The sequence below is a fragment of the Ornithorhynchus anatinus genome, chromosome 5 (genome assembly GCF_004115215.2).
Source record: "Ornithorhynchus anatinus isolate Pmale09 chromosome 5, mOrnAna1.pri.v4, whole genome shotgun sequence".
Taxonomy (NCBI): domain Eukaryota; kingdom Metazoa; phylum Chordata; class Mammalia; order Monotremata; family Ornithorhynchidae; genus Ornithorhynchus; species Ornithorhynchus anatinus.
In genome coordinates, this window is record NC_041732.1 from 14,036,831 (window position 1) to 14,047,669 (window position 10,839).

A 10,839-nucleotide genomic window follows, 5' to 3' on the forward strand; every position below is an offset into this window, starting at 1 on the left:
GCAAGGTTTGCTGTGATTTTAAGTGCCCGTGGGGAGGGCCGGGCCCTCATCTCTGGGTAGCCCCCTGCACGAGCTGATACACCAGGCCCTGTCCTCACCAGTCTGACCCCAGCAGACAAGATGGGTGAGGGATCGTACCCAGTCCAGACCTCAGGATCGAGCCTGGGCACAGAGAGGAAGCTGCGGGGAGGACTGTGCCCCTCACGGCATTAGAGATGGGTGCCCCAAAGGTGAGAATCCTAGAGGGAGCATAAGGATCTCTGCAGTGGGTGAACAGAACGGCAAGTTCAAGACCGCGTGGGGGTCTCAGCCACGAAGTCGAGGCAGCCGACGTGGTGGCCGGTGCTGGGGGCCAGCCCGTCCCCGACCTGAGCCTGGACTTGTGCGGGGCAGCGACGCCCTAGCAAGACCTACCGAGATGCCACTGCACTTCCCACTCACTGCCTCTCAATCGTTTTCAAGCCTCTCTCAGAAACACTTCCACTTTGGGCTCGTCCCTTTCCCCAAGCTCTGGACTGTTGGATTTTGAGCCCCAGGCCCTGTTGATGGGTGCCGAGAACTATTGGTCCCTCCCATCCTACTGCTACAGCACCCCCATCTGTCCTCGGCTGGGGAGAGCCCGGAGCAAGCTTCTCTGTTATGGGCTTTGGAGTCAGGGCTCATGAGTTCGAATCCCAGCTCTGCCACTTGTCGGCTGTGTGACTGTGGGCAAGTCACTTAACTTCTCTGTGCCTCAGTTCCCTCATCTGTAAAATGGGGATTAAGACTGTGAGCCCCACGTGGGACAACCTGATTCCCCTATGTCTACCCCAGCGCTTAGAACAGTGCTCGGCACACAGTAAGCGCTTAACAAATACCAACATTATTATTATTATTATTATTATGTTATGTTCCTTGGGCATGCCTGCATCCTAATAATGGTATTTGTTCAGCGCTTTCTAGGTGCCAAGCACTGTACTAAGCACTTGGATAGATGCAAGATAATCAGGTCCCACATGAGGTTCACAGTCTAAGTAGAAGGGAGAGCAGGGATTGAATCCCATTCTGTAAATGAGAGAACTGAGGTACAGAGAAGTTAAGTGACTTGCCCAAGGTCACACAGCAGGTACATGGAGGCGCTGGGATTAGAGCCCAGATCCTCTGACTCCCAAGCCACGCACTTAAGCAAGTATGCACATGCAGCCTTTCGGCTCCAGCCTGAGTTTAGAGGGGTTCCCACAGGAAAGGGGAAGCTCTGAAGATGCCGGGGTCAGAGACAAAAGGTGGCGTTCAAACATCAGACTTTGGGCAAATCATCTGACTACTGTCTGCTTGCAGTGTCATACCATTCACCTGGTTGGAACTAGCACTTTCCCAGGGACTCTCCCCACCCTTCCCAAACTGCCACACTTTCCCACAGCCTCTTCCCTGAGTCATCCCAATTCCATCCCAGCCCCCTTCCTATGTTGGAATGGGGTGGTGGGCTTGGGTTCAGGGGTTAAATAAGTCACCCTCCATCTCCTTCCATCCCCTCTCCTTCCCGAGGGACACCCACAGCCAATGGTGCCGGCCTCTCGGTCTCCCGTGGCCACGGGACACCACAGCCACATCAGGGATGAAGGGTGGAGATAGGCAGTGGGGTTGGGACACTGACCAAGACCCCAAGGAAGGGAAGGGGAAGTTAAGATCCCAACCTAACTGACTCAGAATCCAAGAGCTGCAGCCTGGAACTGGCAAGTGGGTAGTGGGAAGGGGGTGCGGGAGAACCAAAGGGAGGCCCAGGAGTCCAAGGTCTGGCTTGGCCATGGATGCGCTCAGATTCCCTGTGTTACAGCAACGAGTCCCTACCTTTTCTCGGGGGGATGCTGGGAGAGGTCGGCCACAGGAGGTGTCAAGAACACAGTTTCACTGTGGGCAGTGAGGGTGCGTCCCAGGCCCTCACTCATCTGCTTGCCCTCCTCCCAATTCACTCTCCTGATGGCACAGTTATTTCCCCAGGGGAGAGGGTATTTACAGTCATTTGCAAAGAGCAACCACAGAGGTGGGGATGGAGGGGAGAAGAAAAGCAATCTCCAGACCTCAGGGTCCCACCCCCTTACCCCACCCCTAGCTCAGTTTTGCAATTCTGCACAGTACACTGGCCTTCTCCCCTCTCCTGGGCCACACCGACCAGCCGGCTTGTCCTCGGGCACCCAGGCCTTGGCTGCCTCAGGCGCTGGTGGGACTGGACTTTGGAGAGCCGGCGGCAGCCAGGAACTTGTAAGGTGGGGGAGGAGCAGTGGGTGGGAAACTAGGCCGGAGCCAATTTTAGGAATCCCAGACCGGGCACTCTGGGCAACGGACGATGCCTCTCGGGACCGCTCCGGCTATGCAGAATGGGGGCCTGGCCAAGGGCTCCTGAACCGGCTGCCTCTGTCATAGGTGGAGCCAAACGGGCACACGAGACGTGCTTATGAGACCGGAACTAAACCTGAGCTTCTGGCAGGGAGGAGGGGGAGCCTGAGGCCAGCAGCTCATATCCCTTTTACTCCACCACCACAACAGCTGGGGTTTCCTTGGCGCTCTGCCAGGTGGAGGAGGAGGAGAAAGAAGATGGAAAGATGCGTTGCCGCTGCAAAGGGAAGCCCTTCTTCAGAGACCCAGGCTTTGGCCGGAGGGCCGGGTCAGTGACTATCGTACTCCCCAGGCAGTAGAGGGACGATTTTCCTCATCGATAAAATGGGAACTCAGAACCTCTTCTCCTTCCTACTTGGACAGTGAGACCCAAGTGAGACAGGAAATGTAGCTTATTTGATTCTCCTGCGCCTTCCCCAGTTCTCAATTAGGTGCCTGGCGCATAGTAAGTACTTAACAAATACCACCATTATTATTATTATTGGCCTTGGCCCCAATCTAGAGCATCAACGTCAGGAGTGGCTTTGGGAAGGGTCAAGGGGCAGAAGCCCAAAACTCACAGCAAATATTCAGACAACCAGCCCTGATTCTGCCCCACAGGGCAGCCCAACAGAGCCCTGGAGATTGCCCAGCAGGGCTAGCGGCTTGCTCTCTCTTCTCACCCCCAAAAGGGGGGAGGCCCCAGGGCGATCCCAGGGGACCTTCCAAAAACCCCGTGTCCTCACCTTCTCATGGTCCCAACAGCATCACCAAGCACTTGACTGACAGAATTGAAACCCCAACCCCCCTCCACCCCTACATCTGTGCTCTCCTCTTCCCCAGCCACCTCTCAAGTCTGCATGTCATATCTACACCCTCTGAGCCTCATCCCCTCTCACCTCTAAAAACTCTTGAGCCCATTTTTTTTTTTACCGGTATTTGTTCAGCACTTACCGTGTGTCAAGCACTTTTCTAAGTGCTGGGGCAAATCAATCAATGGTATTTATTGAGCACTTATTACACACAAAGCACGGTACTAAGTGCTTGGAAGTGTACAACACAACAGAATTAATAAATAATTACAAAAATAATTATAGTATTTGTTAAGGGCTAAAGTGCCAAGCACTGTACACGCTGGGGTGGATAAAGGCAAATCGGCTTGAACACAGTCCCTGTCCCACATGGGGCTAACAGTCTCGATCCCCAATTTACAAATGAGGTAACCGAGGCACAGAGAAGTGGAGTGACTGACCCAAGGTCACACAGCTGTCCAGTGAAGGAGCCGGGATTAGAACCCTGATCCTTCTGACTCTCAGGCCCGTGCTCTATCCTCTAGGCCACGCTGCTTCACCCTTCTTCCCTTCCCAACCGCCATCTTCAACCGCTCGCTCTCCCGTGGCTCCGTCCATAAAAGGACTCTTCCCTGGATCCCAGAGGCACTCTCCAGCTATCACCCCATGTCCCCACTCTTGTTCCTGTCCAAACTCCTCCAATGGTTGCCTCCTTTTCACCTTCCTTCGTGACTCACTACACTTTGGCTTCCCCTTCGCCCCCCCGCCAGACCACCCTCTCCAAGGTCACCAATGACCTCCCGTCCACATTGGATGATACTCGATTCTAATACTCCTTGACCGCTCAGCTGTGGACCACTCCCTTTTTCTGGAAATGCTATCTGGCTTTGCTCTCCCCATCCTAATCCTCTCCCGGTCCTCCTCCTTACCTCTCCGGCGGCTACCTCTCTGTCTCTTTCAACGGCTTCTCTCCTGCCTCTCGCCCGCCAGTGGTGGGTGCTCCTCGAGGTGCTGTTCTGGACACCCTCCTCTCTTCACTCTCCACTCACTCTCTTGGGGAATCCATCTGCTCTACAGCTTCGGAGATCGTGTCTTCTATCGTGCTTCTCCAAGTGCTCGGGACAGTGCCCTGCTTTAAGTAGGCACTCAAGAAATACCGTCAACCAGTGTTGAGAAAGGAGAGTCCACGGTCAGTGGCTACTCCGCAGGTGACGTCTGAGAAGACTGACACTCTTTAGAAGGTTGTCAGATTCAAAACCCGCCCCAGTCGCTGGGACCCATGGGGTATGGAAGGCAGGCCACTTCCTCCATTAGCGGGGCCCTCTGCCCAAAGACTCCTCAAGCATCTAGTGGGGCTGGGGCAATGAGCAGCAGTGAAGAAGGTTTTTACTCTTTAAATGCTGGGGCTGTCTTTCCCATTTATTGTCAGAGGCCTCCTGGCCTCCCCCGAGGAGACCTTGAGAGCTGATGGGAACGGGCAAGAATCTGCCAACGGGTTCAAGAGGAGAGGCCCTTCAGAGGCTCAGTAGTCCCTGTCCTACCCTGGTGGGGCCTTAATCAGAGCCCTTACCCGTGCTATCGTCCCCATCCCCGCTCTCCTGAGAGCTCAAGCCCCTAGGTCCCGGAGGCTAGGGTTTTCCACTGCGGTACTACCCTTTACACCTCCTGGGGCTTCACACAACCACTGGAGGCCTGTTGCCAGCTCCCCGTCAAAAACCACCCCTTCTCAACCTAGGGTCAGAGCCAATTTTATTCCACCTTGGTTTGGGGGAGGAAAAAAAAAGAAAAGCAGGGTGACCTGATGGAAAGAGCACAGACCTTGTGGTCAGAGAAGCCGGGTTCTAATCCCGGTTCCCCCATTTGTCAGCAGGGTGACTTTGGGTAAGTCACTTAACTTCTCTAAACCTCAATCACCTCTTTTACAAAATGAGGTTGAATGCCTGTTCTTCCTCCTTCTTAAACAATGAGCTCCACGTGGGACGGGACTGTGTCCGCCTTGATCATCTCATACCTAGCCCAGCACTTAGTACAGTTCCTGGTACACGGACAGCACCATAAAAAAGATGTCCCCAAACGGATGGACGCCATACATCCAGAAAGCTGAGGATTCTCAGAGACGGTGTGGGCAGGAGGCAGGGGTATGGCTTACTTAGACCTGGGGGGCTTGGTAGGGGACAGGATGCCGTGCTGGAAGAAGGGCGCGGGGGGCAGAGGAATGGGGACTTCCCGAGGGCATCTGAAACGGGGGGCTGCATCAGCCCCGAGCTGAGCGGTACCACTGCCTTCTGGGATGTGGAAAGCCCTATCCCACAGCCTCACCTCCCCCTGCTTCTGGCCAGTCGAGCACGTGCTGGAGGAGACGGGGGAATCACACACAAAATTCCTGAGGCTGAAGATGAGGATCGGCCTACTCTCTGGGAGCCAGGTTTCCTGCTCCAGGTTGGTTGGTCCACCCCAGGGGGTGGTGTAAGCCCGTCAAACGGCAGGGACTGTCTCTATCTGTTGCCGACTTGTTCATCCCAAGCGCTTAGTACAGTGCTCTGCACATAGTAAGCGCTCAATAAATACTATTGAATGAATGAATGGTGTGGCCCAATGGCCCAGAGGAGGGCATGGCACCCCATAGCTACCTCTACTGCCGGGGAGGAACGGGAAGAAAAAGGGAAATTCTACCCACTCGCTCGGCGGCCGCTGTCTCCAACGGGCAGTCGGGTTTTGGCATCTCACCGGCCTCAATTACCACCCAGATCTTTCCAATCGTGCCCACCCGGCCGGTCGGGGGTATCCGTCCCCGAGAAGACCAGCGTGCACCCCAGACAGTGACAGATCCGAGCGTGTCTGATCTCATGGGATTCCTGTCCCACCTGCCGAGGGGGAGAAGCCTTGTACTACAGCTATGGGCAAGATCCGGGCCGTTGTGCCCCACCCGCCCTCCCCGATGCGGGGAGGGCCTGTGGACCTGGACGACGCTGGCAAGCAAGCACTAGAAGTGGGGAATGGGGGGGTGGGGCGAGGTAAAGGAGAGGGAGGCAGATGGGGACGGGTCTCGGCAGCCATCCCCCTGCACCCGTGCCCCTCAGGCCACGATGGGCTGCTGCCCTGGGTGGAACGCCGGCTGGGTTGGCAAAAGACCCGGATGACAGCCGAGAGGCTCTCCTCCTATTGGGCAAGAGCACAGGCTTGGGAATCAGAGGACGTGGGTTCTAATCCCGGCTCCGCTACTTGTCTGCTGTGTGACCTTGGGCAAGTCACTTAACTTCTCTGTCCCTCAATTACCTCATCTGTAAATGGGGATTAACGCTATGAGCTCTTCGTGGGAGAGCCTGATTATCCTGTATCTACTCCAGCCATTACAGCAGTGCTTGGCACATAGTAAGCGCTTCACAAATACCATAACTATTATTATTATTATTATCTTGACCACCAGAGACAATCCTGATCCCACCCTCCTGAAAGGGGTGGGGCGGGTAGAGTCCCTGACCACTGTTCCTTGCTGCCACCCACATCTCTAACACGGCACCCAAGGGACGGAGGGTGTGGGGGGGGTGCTGCAAGACCCACTGGGACCATCAGCCCGGGCCCTCCCCCACGGGCCCTGAGCAGTTTCAGGAATGAAGGCTGCAGGGGGTGGTGAGGGGTGTCCACAGAATTTAAGGGCAACACCCCAGCTCTGCCGCTTGTTTGCTGTATGACCTTGGGCAAGTCCCTTCCCTTCTCTGGGCCTCAGTTCCCTTATCTGTAAAATGGAGATTGAGACTGTGAGCCCCACGTGGGACAGATGCTTGACACATAGTAAGTGCTTAACAAATACCATTACCATCATCATTATTATTATTCTCTGGGCCTCAGTTCCCTCATCTGTAAAATGGAGACTGGGACTATGAGCCACAAGTGGGACCATCGGATTACCTTGTATCTACCCCCCGAGCTCAGAACAGTGCTTGGCACATAGTAAGCGCTTAAACACCATTATCATCATCATTAGTAGTAGTAGTATTCTCTGGGCCTCAGTTCCCTCATCTGTAAAATAGGGACTTAGACTATGAGCACGAAATGGGACCACCAGATTACCTTGTATCTACCCCCCTGCTTAGAACAGTGCTTGGCCCATTGTAAGCGCTTAACAAATACCATCATCATTATTATTAGTCCCTGGGCCTCAGTTCCCTCATCTATAAAAGGGGGGTCCAGACTATGAACCCCAAGTGGGACCACTGGATAAGCTAGTATCTCCCCCCATGCTTAGAACAGTCCTTGGCACATAGTATTCATTCATTCATTCAATAGTATTTATTGAGCGCTTACTATGTGCAGAGCACTGTACTAAGCGCTTGGGATGAACAAGTCGGCAACAGATAGAGACAGTCCCTGCCGTTTGACGGGCTTACAGTCTAATCGGGGGAGACGGACAGACGAGAACAATGGCACTAAACAGCGTCAAGGGGAAGAACATCTCGTAAAAACAATGGCAACTAAATAGAATCAAGGCGATGTACAATTCATTAACAAAATAAATAGGGTAACGAAAATATATACAGTTGAGCGGACGGGTACAGTGCTGTGGGGATGGGAAGGGAGAGGTGGAGGAGCAGAGGGAAATGGGGAAAATGAGGCTTTAGCTGCGGAGAGGTAAAGGGGGGATGGCAGAGGGAGTAGAGGGGGAAGAGGAGCTCAGTCTGGGAAGGCCTCTTGGAGGAGGTGATTTTTAAGTAAGGTTTTGAAGAGGGAAAGAGAATCAGTTTGGCGGAGGTGAGGAGGGAGGGCGTTCCGGGACCGCGGGAGGACGTGACCCAGGGGTCGACGGCGGGATGGGCGAGACCGAGGGACGGCGAGGAGGTGGGCGGCAGAGGAGCGGAGCGTGCGGGGTGGGCGGTAGAAAGAGAGAAGGGAGGAGAGGTAGGAAGGGGCAAGGTGATGGAGAGCCTTGAAGCCTAGAGTGAGGAGTTTTTGTTTGGAGCGGAGGTCGATAGGCAACCACTGGAGTTGTTTAAGAAGGGGAGTGACATGCCCAGATCGTTTCTGCAGGAAGATGAGCCGGGCAGCGGAGTGAAGAATAGACCGGAGCGGGGCGAGAGAGGAGGAAGGGAGGTCAGAGAGAAGGCTGACACAGTAGTCTAGCCGGGATATAACGAGAGCCCGTAATAGTAAGGTAGCCGTTTGGGTGGAGAGGAAAGGGCGGATCTTGGCGATATTGTAGAGCACTTAGTAAGCACTTAACAAATACCATCATCATTATTCGTATTCCTTGGGCCTCAGTTCCCTCATCTCTAAAAGGGGGGGCGGGATTCAGATTGTGAGCCCCAAATGGGACCATTGGATAAGCTGGTATCTCCCCCCTCTGTGCTTAGAACAGTCCTTGGCACATAGTAAGCACTTAACAAATACCATCATCATTATTATTAATCCTTGGGGCTCGGTTTCCTCATCTCTAACATGGTGATTGAGACTGCGAGCCCCAAGTGGGACCACTGGATAACCTGGTATCTCCCCCCGCGCTTAGCACAGTGCTTGGCATATAGTAAGCGCTTAACAAATACCATCATTATGATTATGACTCTCTGGGCCTCAGTTCCCTCATCTCTAATACGGGGCTTGAGACTGCAAGCTCCAAGTGGGACCACTGGATAACGTGTTATCTCCCCCCGTGCTTAGCACAGTGCTTGGCATATACTAAGCGCTTAACAAATACCACCATTATTATTATTCCCTGGGGTTCGGTTCCCTCATCTGCAACATAGGGATTGAGACTGTGAGCTCCAAGTGGGACCCGCGCTTAGAACAGTGCTTGGAACATAGTAAGCGCTTAACAAATCCCATCATCCCAATTATGACTCTCTGGGCCTCAGCTCCCTCATCTCTAACACAGGGATTGCGACTGCGAGCCCCAAGTGGGAGCACTGGATAACCTGGTATCTCCCCCCGCGCTCAGCACAGTGCTGGGCACATAGTAAGCGCTTAATCATCACGATTATGACTCTCTGGGTCTCAGTTCCCTCATCTCTAACACGGGGATTGCGACTGCGAGTCCCAAGTGGGAGCACTGGATAACCTGGTATCTCCCCCCGCGCTCAGCACAGTGCTTGGCACATAGTAAGCGCTTAATCATCACGATTATGACTCTCTGGGTCTCAGTTCCCTCATCTCTAACACGGGGATGGCGACTGCGAGTCCCAAGTGGGACCACTGGATAACCTGGTATCTCCCCCCGCACTCAGCACAGTGCTTGGCACATAGTAAGCGCTTAATCATCACGATTATGACTCTCTGGGTCTCAGTTCCCTCATCTCTAACACGGGGATGGCGACTGCGAGCCCCAAGTGGGACCACTGGATAACCTGGTATCTCCCCCCGCGCTCAGCACAGTGCTGGGCACATAGTAAGCGCTTAATCATCACGATTATGACTCTCTGGGTCTCAGTTCCCTCATCTCTAACACGGGGATGGCGACTGCGAGCCCCAAGTGGGACCACTGGATAACCTGGTATCTCCCCCCGCGCTCAGCACAGTGCTGGGCACATAGTAAGCGCTTAACAAATCCCATCATCCCAATTATGACTCTCTGGGCCTCAGCTCCCTCATCTCTAACACAGGGATTGCGACTGCGAGCCCCAAGTGGGACCACTGGATAACCTGGTATCTCCCCCCGCGCTCAGCACAGTGCTGGGCACATAGTAAGCGCTTAACAAATCCCATCATCACGATTATGACCCTCTGGGCCTCAGCTCCCTCATCTCTAACACGGGGATGGCGACTGCGAGCCCCAAGTGGGACCACTGGATAACCTGGTATCTCCCCCCGCGCTCAGCACAGTGCTGGGGACATAGTAAGCGCTTAACAAATCCCATCATCACGATTATGACCCTGTGGGCCTCAGCTCCCTCATCTCTAACACGGGGATGGCGACTGCGAGCCCCAGGTGGGACCACCGGGTTGCCCCGCATCTCCCCCCGGCGTTTAGCACAGTCCTCGGCCCGTAGTAGGCGCTTAAGAAATGCCATCCCCATCATCAGGGTCACCACGGCCTCGGGCCTCAGTTGCACAACGGGGACCGAGAGGGTGAGCCCCCCGAGGAGGGGGGGGGAGGAGGCCGGGGACCGCGTCCATTTCCTGGGCTCCACCCCGGCGCTCGGTCCGGCGGCGGGCACGTAGTGAGCGCTGGAGAAACGCATCCCTTCCACGGTGGTCGCCGAGCCTTGGCGGTGCGCGGAGCCCTGGGCTAAGCGCTGGGAAGGGACAAGCGGGCGGCGGGGAGGGAGGCAGGGCAGGGCGAGAGCATCCCTGCCCGGCGGGGAGCAGGGGGTGGAAAAGGAGGGCCCCGGCGGCGAGGGTCACTCACCTCTCCGGGCCGGGCGACGCGGCGGCTCCCGGCCCCCCCCCCGCCGCCGCAGCGGGGCCTCGGCCGGGGTGCGGGAGGTGCGGGGCGGAGGCGGAGGCGTCGAGCGGAGGGGGGCGGTCCCCGGGGCGGTCCCCGTCCCCGTCCCCGTCCCCGTCCCGCTGGGGCTCCGGCGGCGGGGCCTGCGGGGAGGAAGCGCAGCCCGGATCCCTCCGCCCCGCACACCGCGCCTGCGCACCACCCTCCCCCCCCCCCCCCCGCCGCCACGCCGCGCTCGGCGGGGAGGCCGCGACACCTCGCGGACGCCCAGGGGCATTGCAGGGGACCCCACCCCGCGCCGGGGGGAGGCCGCGGGGGCGGGGC

At 56.0% G+C, this 10,839-nt stretch overlaps 1 protein-coding gene across 2 annotated transcripts in view; it reads right to left on the reverse strand.

The window, feature by feature from the left end:
• CSK (C-terminal Src kinase) overlaps positions 1–10,568 on the reverse strand; it is a 49,090-nt gene extending 38,522 nt beyond the window's left edge. The window contains exon 1 of one of the 2 annotated variants that reach the window (XM_029065104.2): positions 10,480–10,568. The gene's annotated coding sequence lies outside the window, so the exon portion shown is untranslated. Of the gene's footprint in view, positions 1–4,072; positions 4,290–10,479 lie in introns of those variants that run through there. The other variant, XM_029065105.2, reaches the window with a different exon arrangement.
• Positions 10,569–10,839: the final 271 nt, after the last annotated feature.